This window comes from Cupressus sempervirens, chromosome 2 (genome assembly GCF_028749045.1).
Source record: "Cupressus sempervirens isolate cs-2001-9-10 chromosome 2, ASM2874904v1, whole genome shotgun sequence".
Taxonomy (NCBI): domain Eukaryota; kingdom Viridiplantae; phylum Streptophyta; class Pinopsida; order Cupressales; family Cupressaceae; genus Cupressus; species Cupressus sempervirens.
Window position 1 is genome coordinate 540235789 of NC_143119.1, and position 22500 is coordinate 540258288.

Below are 22500 nucleotides of genomic sequence, written 5' to 3' on the forward strand. Positions count from 1 at the left end.
ACAGACCTGTTATTGCCTCAAACTTCCATGGCCTAGGAGGCCATAGTCCCTCTAAGAAGCTGGCCGCGAAGGGGAACCTCCGCGTAGCTAGTTAGCAGGCTAAGGTCTCGTTCGTTAACGGAATTAACTAGACAAATCGCTCCACCAACTAAGAATGGCCATGCACCACCACCCATAGAATCAAGAAAGAGCTCTCAATCTGTCAATCCTTACTATGTCTGGACCTGGTAAGTTTCCCCGTGTTGAGTCAAATTAAGCCGCAGGCTCCACTCCTGGTGGTGCCCTTCCATCAATTCCTTTAAGTTTCAGCCTTGCGACCATACTCCCCCCAGAACCCAAACACTCTGATTTCTCAAAAGGTGCTGGCGGAGTCCTTAGAGCAACATCCGCCGATCCCTGGTCGGCATCATTTATGGTTGAGACTAGTACGGTATCTGATCGTCTTTGAGCCCCCAACTTTCATTCTTGATTAATCAAAACATCCTTGGCAAATGCTTTCGCAGTGGTTCATCTTCCATAAATCCAAGAATTTCACCTCTGACAATGAAATACGAATGCCCCCGACAAGCTTTTTAACTGCAACAACTTAAATATACGCTATTAGAGCTGGAATTACCGTGGCTGCTGGAACCAGACTTGCCCTCCAATGGATCCTCATTAAGGGATTTAGATTGTACTCATTCTAATTACCAGACTCGATGAGCCCAGTATTGTTATTTATTGTCACTACCTCCCCGTGTCAGGATTGGGTAATTTGCGTGCCTGCTGCCTTCCTTGGATGTGGTAGCCGTTTCTTAGGCTCCCTCTCCGGAATCAAACCCTAATTCTTCATCACCTGTCACCACCATGGTAGGCCTCTATCCTAGCATCGAAAGTTGATAGGGCAGAAATTTGAATGAAGCGTCGCCAGCACAAAGGCCATGCGATCCGTCAAGTTATCATGAATCACCGGAATAGCGGGCGAGCCCGCGCTGACCTTTTATCTAATAAATGCATCCCTTTCGAGAGTCAGGATTTGGTGCACGTATTAGCTCTAGAATTACTATGGTTATCCGAGTAGCAAAGTACCATCAAAGAAACTATAACTGATTTAATGAGCCATCCAGAGTTTCACAGTTTGAAATAGTTCATACTTAGACATGCATGGTTTAATCTTTGAGACAAGCATATGACTACTGGCAGGATCGACCAAGTAGCTTCTAACAATGAGGGGACCCCCAAGACCTGCTACAGCCAAGGGATGCCCGCCGCGATGGGAAACCGAAATTTGCATTCGCTCCGTCATGCATCCAAACATAATTCGCCGCACAAGCAACAAGAATGACATTCACAGCACATGCAGGACTCGCAACGCTCAAAGATTTCACACAAGAGGAAAGTGTCCCATCGTCGATCGGAGAGGGCCAAACAGGGAGCCTCGGTTCACAGGCACCTGGGAAGAACATCCCGTACGGAACCCTTTACCCTCGAACTCGCTGTCGCCACTACTCGGAAAGAAGCCTCGAGTCTGTACAAGATGCACCGCGCACGTAGCCACCTCAATTGTAAGGCCACTCAGAGACATCCATTTCCCAGGCATATGCCTCCTACACACCTGTTGAGGTGCACCCGCACAGACAAAATCCTTCTCGATCGCAACAAACATTTTCCCATGACGAAGAGCTGGTTGCCGAAGTGCCAACAGAGACCACCGTGCTGAAGGGTGAAGGGCCGTGCGAGTCGAAAACATGGCTGGTTATGCGATTGGCGGGGGCATCACTGTGCATGCGACCACCTCAATTATAAGGCCGCTCGAGGGCATCGTGTATAACAACACCCCCTCCGCACATTTATAGGTGATGAGAGCCCGCCCGCATACACGGACATGTCTAACCTCTGGCAAATATCTCCTTTCCTAGCACAGCCTCGCTAACCATTCCCCGTGACACGTGATCTGCCAGCGCAGGTATAGAAAAGTTCCTACGGCTGAACACTCACACTAGCGTTGTCGGACAAGCTTCAATCTCATGCACATGCACATACCGAAGAACTGGCACTGCGAGGGAACCACCCGCGAGCACCCACATCTCAACAAAAAGCATTCGTGCGATTTCTTCCCCTAGACAGACACGTTGGGCCTGCACTTGTCGGAGCATTGGAAAGACGAGCGCTTTGGTTCGCAGGAGCCTGAGAAGAACATCTCGTACGAAACCCGTTCCCCCAAAATGCTCGCATCACAAATGCTCGCAGCAGGGTCGTAATGCAAAGATGTACACCGCGCACGCGACCGAGTAAGGACACTCAGAGACATCCATTTCCCAGGCATATGCCCCCTACACGCTTTTTGGTGCACCCCGTACAAATGGCCATACTTCGACAAGCCCTCCCAGAATTTCGCATATGAAGAGAGAGATGAAACGCCCTGGGCTTTTTGTCCACACAATGCAAACACCAAATGCTCTCTTTAGGGGGGAGCTGAAGAAGAGTATCTCCCACAGAACCCACGAGCCGCAGCCGTTCGGATCGTCGCACAGGGCAGGACAGTGCATGGAGAGTTTCCGCATCCAAACAAAAATTATCGATAATACTCTACGCTTCTACTGGCCCGGACCATAAAGGCTGTCACGACAGTGCCATGCACTTCTGTAGGATGAGACAGTGAAGAGGCGAGCACGCACCGAGAACGCACTAGCGAATAAATTATGCGGCAACCAAACCTTTCGCCGGCCCCCCTCTCAATCCCAAGGCTCTACCGATCGGCAAAAACTTAGGGTGGAGAGTGGACCCTTGATGAAATTAGGGACGTCGAGCAATGCACCCATGCAACCAAACCATCTCTTTCCTTCTTGCCGTCCGGGCAGGATAAAAATGCAATGATAGAACGTGCCAATGAGACGGAGCCCTTGGCTAAAAGATACAACTCCATACACACTCAGCAACAAGCGCATCTTAGAATCGAACACCAAATGTGCAGTGTGTTGCAAGCCGTGCAGACACCTACATATAGGGTATATCCATCAAAACAAAGCGACAAGTACTTCCCACCAGCTCCGCCATTGCGATTACCGAATGGGATAATACTCACCACCATAGATTAATGACCATCATTACCGTCTCAGAATAGATACAAGCACATCGAGCTTCATCCGATCAGGCTGATGAATTTCACCTTGAAGGGGCCCAATCCAAAAGTTCCGGAGGTCATCTCCTGGAACTCTCAAGAACAAGGCCCATCTTACATGCAAACTCTGCTACTACGCAAACATAGGTTGCAATTAAAGAGAAATTGCAAGGCCGTCACAATGGCCCGAGGCCAATGCTCTGACTAAGTCAATTTTCTCTTGCAATCACCATGCCGCCGTTCACAGAGAGATCTCCCCATTCACTTGTGACGCGACGCACAATCCAAGGGATAGACGCGAGCTCGCCCTTGAAAGGCCACTTTCCAAGGCATCCCCCAATGACACATTGGAACGACAACCGCTGTCGAACCATTTCCCAATGTTGTGCCGATCGAGTTGGCACGGAGCCGCTAGACGAGGGCTCCCATTTTAGATCAAGTTTTAAAATCACCAAGAAGACACGGTGAGGGCTGGCAACCACTACCAAACCTTTTTTCTGAAATTGCGCCACCTGAGTGACTAGAAAACATGCTTTACGCAATAGGCACGCAAAAAATTTTGCTAGAGCGCCAAGCACCCACCTCATGGCTAGAGACAAGGGCTCGCCATTAGATCAACTTCGAAATCACTGAACAGACGCGCTGTAGAATGGCAACCGCTGCCAAGTCTCTTCTATAGTTGCGTCGGTCGAGTGATCAAAGAAGGTGATCTAAGAGAGGGTCCAAGCGTAGGCATTCGTTGGGGGATTCGCACCGATGGCATAAATTTATGCAGTACCTGAGCAACACCGGACGGAGGTGCTAGATGAGGGCTCCCGTTTTAGATCGAGTTTTAAAATCACCAAGTAGATGTGGTGAGGGCTGGCAACCGCTGCCAAACCTTTTTCTGAAATTACGCCAGCTGAGTGACAAGAAAACATGATCTAAAGGAGAGTCCAGGAATAGCACCCTCGAGGGTGGGCTTCATGCCCCTCTAATTGATTCAACGTCGGCGTCCACCGTTTCAAAATCTGACATATCCATCCGCCCTAACAGCGGCATTGAATCAATGAGGGGGGCATGGGAGAGGCTCGCGGAAACCACCTCTCCCATTATAGCCGCGATAGGCATGCAAAAAGATTTTGCTAGAGCGCCAAGCACCCACCTCATGCCTAGAGACAAGGGCTCGCCATTAGATCAACTTCGAAATCGCAGAACAGACGCGCTGTAGAATGGCAACCGCTGCCAAGTCTCTTCCGTAATTGCGTCGGTCGAGTGATCGAAAAAGGTGATCTAAGAGAGGGTCCCAGCATAGGGCATTCGTTGGGGTAATCGTGCCGATGGCAAAAATTTGTGCAATACCTGCGCAACACCGGACGGAGGTGCTAGACGACGGCTCCCATTTTAGATCGAGTTTTAAAATCACAAAGAAGACACGGTGAGGGCTGGCAACCGCTGCCAAACCATTTTCCAAAATTGCGCCAGCTGAGTGACAAGAAAACATGATCTAAAGGAGAGTCCAGGAATAGCACCCTCGAAGGTGGGCTTCATGCCCTTTGAATTGATTCAATGTCGGCATCCACCGTTTCAAAATCCAACATATCCATCCGCCCTGACAGCGGCATTGAATCAATGAGCTGGGCACGGGAGAGGCTCGCGGCAACCACCTCTCCCATTGTAGCCGCGATAGACTCGCAAAAAATTTTGCTATAGCGCCAAGTACCCACCTCATGGCTATAGACAAGGGCTCGCCATTAGATCAACTTCGAAATCGCAGAACGGACGCAGTGTAGAATGGCAACCGCTGCAAAGTCTCTTCCGTAATTGCGTCGGTCGAGTGATTGAAGAAGGTGATCTAAGAGAGGGTCCAAGCGTGTAGGCATTCGTTGGGGGATTCGCGCCGATGGCAAAAATTTGTGCAATACCCGAGCAACACCGGACGGAGGTGCAAGATGAGGGCTCCCGTTTTAGATCGAGTTTTAAAATCACCAAGTAGACACGGTGAGGGGCTGGCAACCGCTGCCAAACCTTTTTCCGAAATTGTGCCAGCTGAGTGACAAGAATACATGATCTAAAGGAGAGTCCAAGAAAATAGCACCCTCGAGGGTGGGCTTCATGCCCCTCTAATTGATTCAACGTCGGCGTCCACCGTTTCAAAATTTTACATTTCCATTCGCCCTGACAGCAACGTTGAATCAATGAGCGGGGCACGGGAGAGGCTTGCGGCAACCACCTCTCCCCTTGTAGCCGCGATAGGCACGCAAAAATTTTTGCTAGAGCGCCAAGCACCCACCTCATGCCTAGAGACAAGGGCTCGCCATTAGATCAACTTCGAAATCGCTTAACAGACGCGTTGTAGAATGGCAACCGCAGCCAAGTCTCTTCCGTAGTTGCGTCAGTCGAGTGATCGAAGAAGGTGATCTAAGAGAGGGTCCAAGCGTAGGCATTCGTTGGGGGATTCGCGCCAATGGCATAAATTTATGCAATACCCGAGCAACACCGGACGGAGGTGCTAGACGAGGGCTCCCGTTTTAGATCGAGTTTTAAAATCACCAAGTAGACGCGGTGAGGGTTAGCAACCGCTGCCAAACCATTTTTCGAAATTGCGCCAGCTGAGTGACAAGAAAACATGATCTAAAGGAGAGTCCAGGAATAGCACCCTCGAGGGTGGGCTTCATGCCCCTCTAATTGATTCAACGTCGCCGTCCACCATTTCAAAATCTGACATATCCATCCGCCCTGACAACGGCATTGAATCAATGAGGGGGGCACGGAAGAGGCTCGCGGCAACCACCTCTCCCGTTGTAGCCACGATAGGCATGCAAAAAATTTTGCTAGAGCGCCAAGCACCCACCTCATGCTTAGAGACAAGGGCTCGCCATTAGATCAACTTCGAAATCGCTGAACAGATGCGCTATAGAGTGGCAACCGCTGCCAAGTCTCTTCCGTAGTTGCGTCGGTCGAGTGATCAAAGAAGGTGATCTAAGAGAGGGTCCAAGCGTAGGCATTCGTTGGGGGATTCGCGCCGATGGCATAAATTTATGCAATACCCGAGCAACATCGGACGGAGGTGCTAGACGAGGGCTCCCATTTTAGATCGAGTTTTAAAATCACCGAGTAGACGCGGTGAGGGCTAGCAACCGCTGCCAAACCTTTTTCCGAAATTGCGCCAGCTGAGTGACAAGAAAACATGATCTAAAGGAGAGTCCAGGAATAGCACCCTCGAGGGTGGGCTTCATGCCCCTCTAATTGATTCAACGTCGCCGTCCACCGTTTCAAAATTCGACATATCCATCTACCCTGACAGCAGCGTTGAATCAATGAGGGGGGCACGGGAGAGGCTCGCGGCAACCACCTCTCCCCTTGTAGCCGCGATAGGCATGAAAAATTTTTTTTCTAGAGCGCCAAACACCCACCTCATGCCTAGAGACAAGGGCTCGCCATTAGATCAACTTCGAAATCGCTGAACAGACGCGCTGTAGAATGGCAACCGCTGCCAAGTCTCTTCCGTAGTTGCGTCGGTCGAGTGATCGAAGAAGGTGATCTAAGAGAGGGTCCAAGCGTAGGCATTCATTGGGGGATTCGCGCCGATGGCATAAATTTATGCAATACCCAAGCAACACCGGACGGAGGTGCTAGATGAGGGCTCCCATTTTAGATCGAGTTTTAAAATCACCAAGTAGACGCGGTGAGGGATGGTAACCGCTGCGAAACCTTTTTCCGAAATTGTGCCAGCTGAGTGAGAAGAAAACATGATCTAAAGGAGAGTCGAGGAATAGCACATCCGGGGTAGGCTTCATGCCCCTCTAATTGATTCAACGTCGGCGTCCACCGTTTCAAAATCCGACATATCCATCCGCCTTGACACCGGTGTTGAATCAATGAGGGGGGCACGGGCGAGGCTCGCGGCAACCACCTCTCCTATATAAGCTATTAGTGCGAGGCTCGCTCTACATTAGAAATTAGCGAACACACTGACATCTGCCTTAAAAATCCAAATCCTTTAAAATTCCTACCAAATAGCCATTCACGACCCAATTTTTTATGGGGTCGGCAGAGGAGCAAAAGATTGTCATCGGTTAGGAGATGTGAGTTCATGGAGCCGAGGGACTGAAATGGTCATCGAGCTCATCCGATCAACTGGATGAATTTCACCTTGAAGGGGCCCAATCCAAAAGTTCCGAAGGTCATCTCCTGGAACTCTCGAGAACAAGGCCCATCTTGCATGAAAACTCTGCTACTGCGCAAACATAGGTTGCAATTAAAGAGAAATTGTGAGGCCGTCACAATGGCCCGAGGCCAATGGCTCCGACTAAGTCAATTTTCTCTTGCAATCACCATGCTGCCGTTCATAGAGAGATATCCCCATTCACCTGTGATGCGACGCACAATCCAATGTCTAGACGCGAGCTCGCCCTTGAAAGAAAGACCACTTTCCAAGACATCCCCCGATGACACATTGGAACATCAACCGCTGTCGAACCATTCCCAATGTTGTGCCGATCGAGTTGGCACAGAGGCGACCTTAGGGAGCTCCCACGTAGCAATCGGGATGTGCTTTCGTGCCCATCTCTCACAAAAACCAATGTTAGTTGTGGACAAATTTGGAATCCAAGGGCTTGCATCCATCGATATCGTTGGCACTGGGTCTATATATTCAAAGGCCACGGAGAGGTTCCGATAAGAGAAGCTCCCCTGCTCGCTCGCACAAACATGCCAAATTCTAGACACAAGCTCCCGCCCTTAGCATCGCTCTCCAGATCACCGCAATGATACATTGGAACGACAACCACTGTCGAACAACTCCCAAAATTGTGGCAATGGAGTGAGAAAGAAGAGCATCTTTGGGGTGCCGCACATTGCAAACGGGCTGTGCTGCTGCTTCATTCCACTCTTATATAGATCCGAAATCGTTGATTTCATTTGGAATTCGAGGCTGCATTCGTCCTTGCTCAAACAAGCAATGGCTCTTCTAATCAAATGGCCACGGGGAGCTTCCGATTACAAAGGCTCCCTTGTCACCCGTGATGCGCAGGCCAACTGCTAGACGATGGCTCGCCCTTCAGATCGCTGCCCAGGAAACCACCACAATGGCACCATTGGAACGACAACCACTACCGAACCATTCCAAAATTTTTTTGCCAAAGAAGTTGTTGCATAGAGAACGACTCTGGGGAGAGAGCCCTCACATAGCAAAGTCGGGATGGCTTCACGGCCCTCCCAATAGAAACGATGTTGGTGCCAATATTCCAAAAATTCGAATAATGTGTCTTTCGTGAACACCAGCACTAATTTCTATTGGGGAGGGTTGCCGAGAACTTTTGTTATCAAAGCTCCCATTGTAGCCGCGATAGGCACACAAAAAATTCCTAGAGCCCCAAGCACCCACCTCATGGCTAGACAAGGGCTTGCCATTAGTAGATCAACTTTGATATCGCTGAACAGACGCGCTGTGGAATGGCAACCGCTGCCAAGCCTCTTCCGTAATTGCGTCGGTCGAGTGATCAAAGATGGTGATCTAAGACAGAGTCTAAGGCTAGGGATTCGTTGGGGGATTCGCGTCAATAGCAACAAATTATGCAATACCCGAGCAACACCGGACGAAGGTGCTAGACAAGGGCTCCCATTTTAGATCGAGTTTTAAAACATGATCTAAAGGAGACTCCAGGAATAGCACCCTCGAGGGTGGGCTTCATGCCCCTCTAATTGATTCAACATCGCCGTCCACCGTTTCAAAATCCGACATATCCATCCACCCTGACAGCGGCGTTGAATCAATGAGGGGGGCACGGGAGACGCTCGCAGCAACCACCTCTCCCGTTGTAGCCACGATAGGCACGCAAAAAAATTTGCTAGAGCGCCAAGCACCCACCTCATGCCTAGAGACAAGGGCTCGCCATTAGATCAACTTCGAAATCGCTGAACAGACGCGCTGTAGAATGGCAACCGCTGCCAAGTCTCTTCCGTAGTTGCGTCGGTTGAGTGATCGAAGAAGGTGATCTAAGAGAGGGTCCAAGCGTAGGCATTCGTTGGGGGATTCGCGCCGATGGCATAAATTTATGCAATACCCGAGCAACACAGGACGGAGGTGCTAGACGAGGGCTCCCGTTTTAGATCGAGTTTTAAAATCATCGAGTAGACGCGGTGAGGGCTGGCAACCGCTACCAAACCTTTTTCCAAAATTGCGCCAACTGAGTGACAAGAAAACATGATCTAAAAGAGAGTCCAGGAATAGCACCCTCGAGGGTGGGCTTCATGCCCCTCTAATTGATTCAACGTCGCCGTCCACCGTTTCAAAATCCGACATATCCATCCGCCCTGACAGCGGCGTTGAATCAATGAGGGGGGCACGGGAGAGGCTCGCGGCAACCACCTCTCCCATTGTAGCCGCGATAGGCATGCAAAAAAATTTTTCTAGAGCGCCAAGCACCCACCTCATGCCTAGAGACAAGGGCTCGCCATTAGATCAACTTTGAAATCGCTGAACAGACGCGCTGTACAATGGCAACCGCTGCCAAGTCTCTTCCGTAGTTGCATCGGTCGAGTGATCGAAGAAGGTGATCTAAGAGAGGGTCCAAGCGTAGGCATTCGTTGGGGGATTCACGCTGATGGCATAAATTTATGCAATACCCGAGCAACACCGGACGGAGGTGCTAGACGAGGGCTCCCATTTTAGATTGAGTTTTAAAATCACCGAGTAGACGCGATGAGGGCTGGCAACCGCTGCCAAACCTTTTTCCGAAATTGCACCAGCTGAGTGACAAGAAAACATGATCTAAAGGAGAGTCCAGGAATAGCACCCTCGAGGGTGGGCTTCATGCCCCTCTAATTGATTCAACGTCGCCGTCCACCGTTTCAAAATCCGACATATCCATCCGCCCTGACAGCGGCGTTGAATCAATGAGGGGGGCACGGGAGAGGCTCGCGGCAACCACCTCTCCCCTTGTAGCCGCAATAGGCACGCAAAAAAATTTTGCTAGAGTGCCAACCACCCACCTCATGCCTAGAGACAAGGGCTCGCCATTAGATCAACTTCGAAATCTCTGAACAGACGCGCTATAGAATGGCAACCGCTGCCAAGTCTCTTCCGTAGTTGCGTCGGTCGAGTGATCGAAGAAGGTGATCTAAGAGAGGGTCCAAGCATGTAGGAATTCGTTGGGGGATTTGCGTCGATGGCATAAATTTATGCAATACCCGAGCAACACCGAACAGAGGTGCTAGACGAGGTCTCCCATTTTAGATCGAGTTTTAAAATCACCAAATAGACGCGGTGAGGGCTGGCAACCGCTGCCAAACCTTTTTCCGAAATTGCGCTAGCTGAGTGACAAGAAAACATGATCTAAAGGAGAGCCCAGGAATAGCACCCTCGAGGGTGGGCTTCATGCCCCTCTAATTGATTCAACGTCGGCGTCCACCGTTTCAAAATCTGACATATCCATCCGCCCTGACTGCGGCGTTGAATAAATGAGGGGGGCACGGGAGAGGCTCGCGGCAACCACCTCTCCCATTGTAGCCGCGATAGGCACGCAAAAAATTTTGCTAGAGCGCCAAGCACCCACCTCATGGCTAGAGACAAGGGCTCGCCATTAGATCAACTTCGAAATCGCTAAACAGACGCGCTGTAGAATGGAAACCGCTGCCAAGTCTCTTCCGTAGTTGTGTCGGTCGAGTGATCGAAGAAGGTGATCTAAGAGAGGGTCCAAGCGTAGGCATTCATTGGGGGATTTGCGCCGATGGCATAAATTTATGCAATACCCGAGCAACACCGAACGGAGGTGCTAGACGAGGGCTCCCATTTTAGATCGAGTTTTAAAATCACCAAGTAGACGCGGTGAGGGCTGGCAACCGCTGGCCAAACCTTTTTCCGAAATTGCGCCAGCTGAGTGACAAGAAAACATGATCTAAAGGAGAGTCCAGGAATAGCACCCTCGAGGGTGGGCTTCATGCCCCTCTAATTGATTCAACGTCGGCGTCCACCGTTTCAAAATCCGACATATCCATCCTCCCTGACAGCGGCGTTGAATCAATGAGGGGGGCACGGGAGAGGCTCGCGGCAACCACCTCTCCCATTGTAGCCGCGATAGGCATGCAAAAAATTTTGCTAGAGCGCCAACCACCCACCTCATGGCTAGAGACAAGGGCTCGCCATTAGATCAACTTCGAAATCGCTGAACAGACGCGTTGTAGAATGGCAACCACTGCCAAGTCTCTTCCATAGTTGCGTCGGTCGAGTGATCGAAGAAGGTGATCTAAGAGAGGGTCCAAGCGTAGGCATTCATTGGGGGATTCGCGCCGTTGGCATAATTTTATGCAATACCCAAGCAACATCGGACGGAGGTGCTAGGCGAGGGCTCCCATTTTAGATCGAGTTTTAAAATCACCAAGTAGACGCGGTGAGGGATGACAACCGCTGCCAAACCTTTTTCTGAAATTGCACCAGCTGAGTGAGAAGAAAACATGATCTAAAAGGAGAGTCGAGGAATAGCACATCTAGGGTGGGCTTCATGCTCCTCTAATTGATTCAACGTCGGCGTCCACCGTTTCAAAATCCGACATATCCATCCGCCTTGACACCGGCATTGAATCAATGAGAGGGGCACGGGAGAGGCTCGTGGCAACCACCTCTCCTATATAAGCTATTAGTGCGAGGCTCACTCTGCATTAGAAATTAGCGAACACACCGACATCCACCTTAAAAATCCAAATCCTTTAAAATTCCTACCAAACAGCCATTCACGACCCAATTTTTTATGAGGTCGGCAGAGGAGCAAAAGATTGTCATCGGCTAGGAGATGTGAGTTCATGTAGCCGAGGGACTGAAATGGTCATCGAGCTCATCTGATGAACTGGATGAATTTCACCTTGAAGGGGCCCAATCCAAAAGTTCTGGAGGTCATCTCCTGGAACTCTCGAGAACAAGGCCCATCTTACATGCAAACTCTGCTACTGCGCAAACATAGGTTGCAATTAAAGAGAAATTGCGAGGCCGTCACAATGGCCCGAGGCCAATGGCTCCGACTAAGTCAATTTTCTCTTGCAATCACCATGCCACCGTTCATAGAGAGATCTCCCCATCCACTTGTGACGTGACGCACAGTCCAAGTGCTAGACGCGAGCTCACCCTTGAAAGAAAGACCACTTTCCAAGACATCCCCCAAGACATCCCCCATTCACTTGTGACACGACGCACAACCCAAGTGCTAGACGCGAGCTCACCCTTGAAAGAAAGACCACTTTCCAAGACATCCCCCGATGACACATTGGAACGACAATCGCTGTCGAACCATTCCCAATGTTGTGCCGATTGAGTTGGCACAAAGGCGACCTTAGGGAGCTCCCGCGTAGCAATCGAGATGTGCTTTCATACCCATCTCTCACAAAAACCAATCTTAGCTGTGAACAAATTTTGCCGCAATGACACCATTGGAACGACGACCACTGTCGAACAACTCCCGAATTTGTGCCCCGATGGACTGAGAAAGAATAGCAACTTTGGGGAGCCGCACATCGCAAATGGGCTAGTTGCTACTTCATTCCGCTCCTATATATAGATCCGATGTCATTGATTTCGTTTGGAATCCGAGGCTGCATTCGTCCTTGCTCACACAAGAAATGACTCTTCTCATCGAATGGCCACGGGGAGCTTCCGATCACAAAGGCTCCCTTGTCACTCGTGACGCGCAGCCCAACTGCTTTCCGAAATTGCGCCAGCTTGAGTGACAAGAAAACATGATCTAAAGGAGAGTCGAGGAATAGCACCTTGAGGGTGGGCTTCATGCCCCTCCAATTGATTCAACGTTGGCGTCCACCATTTCAAAAGCTGACATTTCCATCCGCCTCGACATCGCCGTTGAATCAATGAGAGGGGCACGGGAGAGGTTCGCGGCAACAACCTCTCCTATATAAGCTATTAGTGCGAGGCTCGCTCTGCATTAGAAATTAGCGAACACGCCGACATCCACCATAAAAATCCAAATCGTTGAAAATTCTGACCAAATAGCCATCCATGACCCAATTTATTATGAGGTCATCTAAGGAGCAAAAGATTGTCGTCGGTTAGGAGATGTGAATTCATGGAGCCAAGGGACTGAAATGGTCATTGAGCTCATCCGATCAACTGGATGAATTTCACCTTGAAGGGGCCCAATCCAAAAGTTCCGGAGGTCATCTCCTGGAACTCTCAAGAACAAGGACCATCTTACTTGCAAACTCTGCTACTGCGCAAACATAGGTTGCAATTAAAGAGAAATTGCGAGGCCATCACAGTGGCCCGAGGCCAATGCTCCGACTAAGTCAATTTTCTCTTGCAATCACCATGTCGCCGTTCACAGAGAGATCTCCCCATTCACTTGCGACGCGATGCACAATCCAAGTGATAGACACGAGCTCGCCCTTGAAAGGCCAGGCCACTTTCCAAGACATCCCCCGATGACACATTGGAACGACAACCGCTGTCGAACCATTCCCAATGTTGTGCCGATCGAGTTGGCACAGAGGCGACCTTAGGGAGCTCCCGCGTAGCAATCGGGATGTGCTTTCGTACCCATCTCTCACAAAAACCAATCTTAGCTGTGAACAAATTTAGAATCCAAGGCTCGTATCCATCGATATCGTCGGCACTAGGTCTATATATTCAAAGGCCACAGAGAGCTTCCGATAAGAGAAGCTCCCCTACTCGCTCGCACAAACATCCCAAATGCTAGACACAAGCTCCTGCCCTTAGCATCGCTCTCCAGATCGCCGCAATGACACATTGGAATGACAACCGCTGTCGAACAACTCCCGAATTTGTGCCGATGGAGTGAGAAAGACGAGCAACTTTGGGGAGCCACGCATGGCAAACGGGCTGCTGCTTCATTTCGCTCTTATATATAGATCCGATGTCATTGATTTCGTTTGGAATCCGAGGCTGCATTCGTCCTTTCTCACACAAGCAATGGCTCTTCTCATCGAATGGTCACGGGGAGCTTCCGATTACAAAGGCTCCCTTGTCACCCGTGATGCGCAGCCCAACTACTAGACGATGGCTCGCCCTTCAGATCACTGCCCAGGAAACCACCACAATGGCACCATTGGAACGACAACCGCTGCCGAACCATTCCAAAATTTTTTTGCCAAAGAAGTTGTTGCAAAGAGAACGACTCTGGGGAGAGAGCCCTCGCATAGCAAAATCGGGATGGCTTCACGGCAGCTGGATGGGATTTGAATTCATGGAGCCAAGGGAGTGAAATGGTCATCGAGCTCATCCGATCAACTGGATGAATTTCACCTTGAAGGGGCCCAATCCAAAAGTTCAGGAGGTCATCTCCTAGAACTATCAAGAACAAAGGCCAATCTTACATGCAAACTCTGCTACTGCGCAAACATAGGTTGCAATTATAGAGAAATTGCAAGGCCGTCACAATGGCCCGAGGCCAATGCTCCGACTACTAAGTCAATTTTCTCTTGCAATCGCCATGCCGCCGTTCACAAAGAGATCTCCCCATTCACTTGTGACGATGCACAATCCAAGTGCTAGACGCGAGCTCGCCCTTGAAAGGCCACATTCTAAGACATCCCGATGACACATTGGAACGACAACCGCTGTCGAACCATTCCCAATGTTGTGCCGATCGAGTTGGCACAGAGGCGACCCAACAGCCATCCACGACACCATTTTTGGAGCTCGGCCAGATCAGCTCGGCCAGCATGGCTCGGCTAGAATGGCTCAGCCAGCATGGCTTGGCAAGAATGGCTCGCCCAGATTGGCTCGGCCAAAACAGCTCGGCCAGCATGGCTCGGCCAGAACGGCTCGCCCAGATCGGCTTGGCCAGCATGGCTCGGCCAGAATGGCTCGGCCAGCATGGCCCAGCCAGCATGGCTTGGCCAGAATGGGTCGCAAAGATCGGCTCACCCAGAACAGGTCACCCAGATCGGCTCGGCCAGAATGGCTCGCCCAGATCGGCTCGGCTAGCATGGCTTGCCCAGAACGGCTCGGCCAGATCGGGTCGGCCAGAATGGCTCGCCCAGATCGGCTCAGCCAGCATGGCTCGGCCAGAACGGCTCAGCCAGATCGGGAGGGTGACTTGATGAACGGACTTAAAGAGTCGGCTTGGCGGGGTGACTTGATGAAAGGACTTAAAGAGTCGACTTGGCCAAACAACCTGACTCGCCGACAGTGCCTCGTGGTGCGATAAGGTCCAGGCCCGACGGGGCTCTCACCCTCTCCGGTGCCCCCTTCCAAGGGACTTGGGCCTGGTCCGTTGCTGAGGACGCTTCTATAGACTACAATTCGACAGGCGCGGCCGTCGATTTTCATGCTGGGCTCTTCCCGGTTCGCTCGCCGTTACTAGGGGAATCCTAGTAAGTTTCTTTTCCTCTGCTTATTGATATGCTTAAACTCAGCGGGTACTTACGCCTGACTTGGGGACGCGGTAGAGATGCAGCAATGCCCGCACTGTGGCAGGCCGCTGAGCCCAGAATAAAGTTCCTCGCAAGGAATCGTTCGATCGGCACAAACCAACACCGGCCTTTGCGAGCCACCGCTCGTCGCGATGGATCGACGGACCTCGTGCTCATTTCAGCTGACCGCGCACCACTTGCGGACACAGACGGCCATCTCCGCTCCTCGTTTTGGAGGGCAAAATTTTGTAGTGCGACGCCCAAGCAGACGTGCCCTTGGCTGAGGCCTCGGGCGCAACTTGCATTCAAAGACTTGATGATTCACGGGATTTTGCAATTCACACTAAGTATCGCATTTCGCTATATTCTTCATCGTGGTGAGAGCCGAGATATCCGTTGCCGAGAGTCATGATTTTGTTTTGTTTTTGCCTTTTGGCGACCCAAGCGTGCAAGGCGCTGGCTCGCGCTTCGTTCTTTGGATTTCTAAGGTGCGCGATGCACCCGTGTGTTGTTGGGTGTTGACACATCCCGAACCCCGAGCACCCAATGGGTGCGACGAGGAACGCTGTGGTGTGTCCCCGCCCCATCCCCTTGCAAAGGTGGGAGGCGACGCATGGGAGAGCCGTGTCAGCGGACGGGGCCCATGCCCCGCAAATCATGTGAGTGCACCCATCCTAAACACAGAACGCTCCAAGCGACGAGTCAACACACCTGGGCAAGGCAACGGGGGGTTGCGGCAGTCCCGACTTGCCGCTGTCGAAACGACAGATCCCTGGCACAGCACCGCGCACGCGATCGGACCGTGAAATCTCAACGGGGGATGAGGCTCGGACCCCCTCTAAACTGCAACCGACCAGAGACCTCTCGCTCCGATGCGGACGTTGTTCAAAGGCACCGATCCTAATCCAGATTGCATCCGAGTCTCTTCTTCGCCCCGTGGGGAATCCACGCTTTCGATCACGGGCATTCGATGTGACCCTCGACCTCGACGATGCTGGACCTATAGCGTGGCCGTCTAGCACATCGCTGTAGGGCCGAGTGTCCGCATCTCGCCGAGATTTCAGGGGTGGGGAGGAGGCCAGCTCCATCCCCTACACGATTTAGGGTCTCGAACCGACAATGATCCTACCGCAGGTTCACCTACGGTAACCTTGTTATGACTTCTCCTTCCTCTAAATGATAAGGTTCAGTGAACTTCTCACGACATCCCCGACAGGAACCGCCATCGTCGCCGCGATTTCAAAACTTCACCGGATCATTCAATCGGTAGGAGCGACGGGCGGTGTGTACAAAGGGCAGGGACGTAGTCAACGCGAGCTGATGACTCGCGCTTACTAGGAATTCCTCGTTGAAGATCAATAATTGCAATGGTCTATCCCCATCACGATGCAATTTGGCAAGATTTCCCAAACCTTTCGGGCCAGGGAGAGAAACTCATTGGTTGCATCAGTGTAGCGTGTGTGCGGCCCAGAACATCTAAGGGCATCACAGACCTGTTATTGCCTCAAACTTCCATGGCCTAGGAGGCCATAGTCCCTCTAAGAAGCTGGCCACGAAGAGGAACCTCCGCGTAGCTAGTTAGCAGGCTGAGGTCTCGTTCGTTAACGGAATTAACCAGACAAATCGCTCCACCAACTAAGAACGGCCATGCACCACCACCCATAGAATCAAGAAAGAGCTCTCAATCTGTCAATCCTTACTATGTCTGGACCTGGTAAGTTTCCCCGTGTTGAGTCAAATTAAGCCGCAGGCTCCACTCCTGGTGGTGCCCTTCCATCAATTCCTTTAAGTTTCAGCCTTGCGACCATACTCCCCCCGGAACCCGAACACTCTGATTTCTCAGAAGGTGCTGGCGGAGTCCTTAGAGAAACATCCGCCGATCCCTGGTCGGCATCGTTTATGGTTGAGACTAGGACGGTATCTGATCGTCTTCGAGCCCCCAACTTTCATTCTTGATTAATGAAAACATCCTTGGCAAATGCTTTCGCAGTGGTTCATCTTCCATAAATCCATGAATTTCACCTCTGACAATGAAATACGAATGCCCCCGACAGTCCCTATTAATCATTACTCTGGTCCCGAAGGCCAACGGAATAGGACCAGACTCCTATCGCGTTATTCCATGCTAATGTATTTAGAGCGTAGGCTTGCTTTGAGCACTCTAATTTTTTCAAAGTAACGGCGCTGGAACCGCGACCCAGCCAATTAAGGCCAGGAACATGCCGCCGGCAGAAGGGACGTGAGGGCCAGTGCACACCCAGAAGGCGGACTGACCGTGACGACCCAAGGTCCAATTATGAGCTTTTTAACTGCAACAACTTAAATATACGCTATTGGAGCTAGAATTACCGTGGCTGCTAGCACCAGACTTGCCCTCCAATGGATCCTTGTTAAGGGATTTAGATTGTACTCATTCCAATTACCAGACTCGATGAGCCCAGTATTGTTATTTATTGTCACTACCTCCCCGTGTCATCATTGGGTAATTTGCGCGCCTGCTGCCTTCCTTGGATGTGGTAGCCATTTCTCAGGTTAGAGTACTTGGTTAGAGTACTTGGTGGGGTGACTTGATGAACAGACTTAAAGATTCGACTTGGTGGGCCGACCTGGCGGGGTGACTTGATGAACGGACTTAGAGAGTCGACTTGGTGAGAGTACTTGGTGACTTGGTGGGCCGACCTGGCCGGGTGACTTGATGAACAAACTTAAAGAGTCGACTTGGCGAGAGTACTCGGTGGGCTGACCTGGTCACGTGACTTGATGAACGGACTTAAAGATTCGACTTGGTGGGCTGACCTGGCGGGGTGACTTGATGAACAGACTTAGAGAGTCGACTTGGTGGGTCGAACTAGCGGGGTGACTTGGTGAGAGTACTTGGTGGGCTGACCTGGCAGGGTGACTTGATGAACAAACTTAGATAGTCGACTTTGTGAGAGTACTTGGTGGGTCGAACTGGCGGGGTGACTTGATGAACGAACTTAAAGAGTCGACCTGGTGAGAGAACTTGGTGGGCCGAGTTGGCGAGGTGAATTGATGAACGAACCTAAAGAGTCGACTTTGTGAGAGTACGTGGTGGGCTGACCTGGCGGGGTGAGTTGATGACCGAACTTAAAGGGTCAACTTGGTGAGAGTACTTGGTGGGCCGACCTGGCGGGGCGACTTGATGAACGAACTTAAAGAGTCGACTTGGTGAGAGTACTCGGTGGGGTGACCTGATGAACAAACCTAAAGAGTCGACCTGGTGAGAGTACTTGGTGGGCTGACCTGGCGGGGTGACTTGGTGAGCAAACTTAAAGAGTCAACTTGGTGAGAGTAGTTGGTGGGCTGACCTGGCGGGGTGACTTGATGAACGAACTTAAAGAGTCGACCTGGTGGGCCAACTTGGCAGAGTGACTTCATGAACGAACTTAAAGAGTCCACTTGGTGGGCCGACCTGGCGGGGTGACTTGATGAACAAACTTAAAGAGTCGACTCGGTGAGAGTAATTTGTGGGCTGACCTGGCGGGGTGACTTGATGAATGAACTTAAAGAGTCAACTTGGTGGGGTGACTTGATGAACCCACTTGAAGGGTCGACTTGGTGGGGTGACTCTATGAACGGACCTAAAGAGTTGACTTGGTGAGAGTACTTGGTGGGGTGACTCGACGAAAGGACTTAAAGAGTCGACTTGGTGAGAGTACTTGGTGGCTCGACTTTATGAGCAGACTTAAAGAGTCCACTTGGTGAGAGTGGGCCTAACGGGGCGATGTGGTGAGTGGGCCTAACGGGGCGAGTTGGTGGAGCGACTTGGCGAGCGGTATTAGAGAGCCGATGTGGTGAGGCGACTCGGCGAGTTGGATCATTGAGATGACATGGTGAGCTGACTTGGCGAGTCGACCTGGCGAGTGAACTTAAAGAGTCGACTTGGCAACGTACTCGAGTCGACTTGGTGAGGAAACCTAGCGAGTGGGCTCAAAGAGTCAACATGGTGAGGCGACTCATTGAGTCAACATGGTGAGGTGACTCATGGTGAGGAGCTATCCTTGAGGCGACTTGGTGGGCCTACTTGATTAGTCGACTTGGTGAGCCGACCTGACGAGCTAACACGGTGAGCGAGCTTAAAGAGGCGACGACTTGGTGGGGTAACTCGGCAAGCCAACTTATCGAGGCGAGATGGTGAGTCGACTTGGTGATCTGACTTGGTGAGAGCACTTAAAGAGTCAACTTCGTGAGGTGACTCGGCGAGTTAGCCCGCTGATGCGACTTGGGCAGGCTGACCTGGCGAACGAACTTAAAGAGGTGACTTGGGCGGGCTGACCTGGTGAGCGAACTTAAAGAGTTGACTTGGAAACGTACTTGAACAACCAACTTGGTGAGCTGACATGGTGAGTGGGCTTAGAGAAGCAACTCGGTGGGGCGACTTGATGAACGGACTTAAAGGGTCGACTTGGCAGGGTGACTCGATGAACGGACCTAAAGAGTTGACTTGGTGAGAGTACTTGGCGGGGTGAACTAATGAACGGACTTAAAGAGTTGACTTGGTGGGAGTACTTGGTGGGCCGACTTGATGAACGAACTTATAGAGTCTACTTGGTGAGAGTAGTTGTTCTGGTGACTTGATGAACGCACTTAGAGAGTCGGCTTGGCGGGGTGACTTGATGAAAGGACTTAAAGAGTCGACTTGGCGGGGTGACTCGATGAACGAACTTAGAGGGTCGACTTTGCGGGGTGACTTGATGAACGGACCTAAAGAGTTGACTTGGTGAGAGTACTCGGTGGGGTGACCTGATGAACAGACTTAAAGAGTCGAATTGGTGAGAGTACTTGGTGGGGTGACTTGATGAACGCACTTGAAGGGTCGACCTGGTGGGGTGACTTTATGAACAGACCTAAAGAGTTGACGTGGTGAGAGTGCTTGGTGGGGTGACTTGATGAACATAGTTAAAGAGTCGACTTGGTGAGAGAACTTGGTGGGCCGAGCTGGCAGGGGCGACTTGGTGAGAGTAGTTGGTGGGCTGACCTGGCGGGGTGACTTGATGAACGAACTTAAAGAGTCGACCTGGTGGGCCGACTTGGCAGAGTGACTTCATGAATGAACTTAAAGAGTCCACTTGGTGGGCCGACCTAGCGGGGTGACTTGATGAACGAACTTAAAGAGTCGACTCGGTGAGAGTAATTTGTGGGCTGACCTGGCAGGGTGACTTGATGAATGAACTTAAAGAGTCGACTTGGTGGGGTGACTTGATGAACCCACTTGAAGGGTCGACTTGGTGGGGTGACTCTATGAACGGACCTAAAGAGTTGACTTGGTGAGAGTACTTGGTGGGGTGACTCGACGAAAGGACTTAAAGAGTCGACTTGGTGAGAGTACTTGGTGGCTCGACTTTATGAGCAGACTTAAAGAGTCCACTTGGTGAGAGTGGGCCTAACGGGGCGATGTGGTGAGTGGGCCTAACGGGGCGAGTTGGTGGGGTGACTTGGCGAGCGGTATTAGAGAGCCGACGTGGTGAGGCGACTCGGCGAGTTGGTTCATTGAGATGACATGGTGAGCTGACTTGGCAAGTCGACCTGGCGAGCGAACTTAAAGAGTTGACTTGGCAACGTACTCGAGTCGACTTGGTGAGGCGACCTGGCGAGCGGGCTCAAAGAGTCAACATGGTGAGGCAACTCATGGTGAGGAGCTATCCTTGAGGCGACTTGGTGGGCCTACTTGATTAGTCGAATTGGTGAGCCGACCTGACGAGCTGACACGGTGAGCGGGCTTAAAGAGGCGACGACTTGGTGGGGTAACTCGGCAAGCCAACTTATCGAGGCGAGATGGTGAGTCGACTTGGTGAGCTGACTTGGTGAGCGCACTTAAAGAGTCAACTTCGTGAGGTGACTCGGCGAGTTAGCCCGCTGATGGGACTTGGGCGGGCCGACCTGGCGAACGAACTTAAAGAGGCAACTTGGGCGGGCTGACCTGGTGAGCGAACTTAAAGAGTTGACTTAGCAACGTACTTGAACAACCGACTTGGTGAGCTGACATGGTGAGTGGGCTTAGAGAAGAAACTCGGCGGGGCAACGAGCTGTGAGTGGACTTAAAGAGTCAATTCTTGATTTGGCAAAGACCACATGGTTAGATGACTTGGTGAGCCGACCTGGCTAGCAAAATTGGCAAGCAAACTTATAGAATCGACTTGCTGTCCCCAGCCAGGATCGCACGCCTGGGTCGACCCAACTTGGGTCACCCGACTAGGTCAACCCATCTCCGTCGCCCCAGCCTCGAGCGACCCGACTGGGTCGCCAAAGTGGGTCTACGAGGGGAAAAAAAAAAAACAAAACAAAAAAAATCATGGGAGGCCCTGTACAGCGAAAAGCGCTAAATTTTGGGCATTACAAAAAAAAAAAAAAAAACAAGTTACCCGCTTTTGGATCACGCACAAGTTTCAGTACACGTATTGTCGAGCCGACTCGAGGCGTTACGCCTAGCTAGCCAGATTCAAGGTAGGGTAGCCGAAACAATCCGATTTGAGAATTTTCTTTATAAAAAGAGATCATGATAGGCCTCGTAAGGCAAAAAAGAATGAAATTTTTTGAGTTCAAAAAAAAACGTTACCCGGTTTTGGATCGTGCACAGGGCTCGCCTCACGTAGCATCGAGGTGCCCTGGGTGACATGATTCGAGCGAAAATTCGACGGTGGCATGAGCCGTGCAAAAACATTGGAGGCCATTAAGGCTCGAGGCACTTTGAGTCGAGGTTGCCGAGGCGGGTCGGGTTGAAAACTTTGGGCGTTAACCAAAAAGAAAAAGTTAACCGCTTTTGGATCATGTACACGGCTCGGGGCACTTAGAATCAAGTCGAGCACGGTGACATGAGTCGTGCAAAAAATTTGGAGACAACTCGAGTCTGGCCATCCGACTCTATTCGAGTTCAAAACTTTGGGACTTGACAAAAAAAAGAAAAAAGAAAAAGTTACCCAGTTTTGGATCACGTAAGTGACTCGGGCCACTCAAAATCAAGGCGAGTGCGATTACATGAGTCGAGCGAAAAAAAAATGGAGGTGGTTAAGGCTCGAGGC

The 22500-nt window shown here is 51.1% G+C and overlaps 1 non-coding gene and 2 pseudogenes across 1 annotated transcript; all 3 read right to left on the reverse strand.

Annotated features, from left to right (window-relative positions):
- The window catches only part of LOC149573464 (18S ribosomal RNA), a 1565-nt pseudogene extending 370 nt beyond the window's left edge, over positions 1–1195 (reverse strand).
- A 14519-nt stretch (positions 1196–15714) lies between these two features.
- On the reverse strand, positions 15715–15868 carry LOC149573465 (5.8S ribosomal RNA). The gene has a single exon (XR_016361195.1). It is a non-coding gene; the product is annotated as a 5.8S ribosomal RNA (ribosomal RNA).
- A 717-nt stretch (positions 15869–16585) lies between these two features.
- Positions 16586–17276, reverse strand: LOC149573466 (18S ribosomal RNA; annotated as a pseudogene; the record flags this gene model as incomplete).
- Between the last annotated feature and the right edge of the window lie 5224 nt (positions 17277–22500).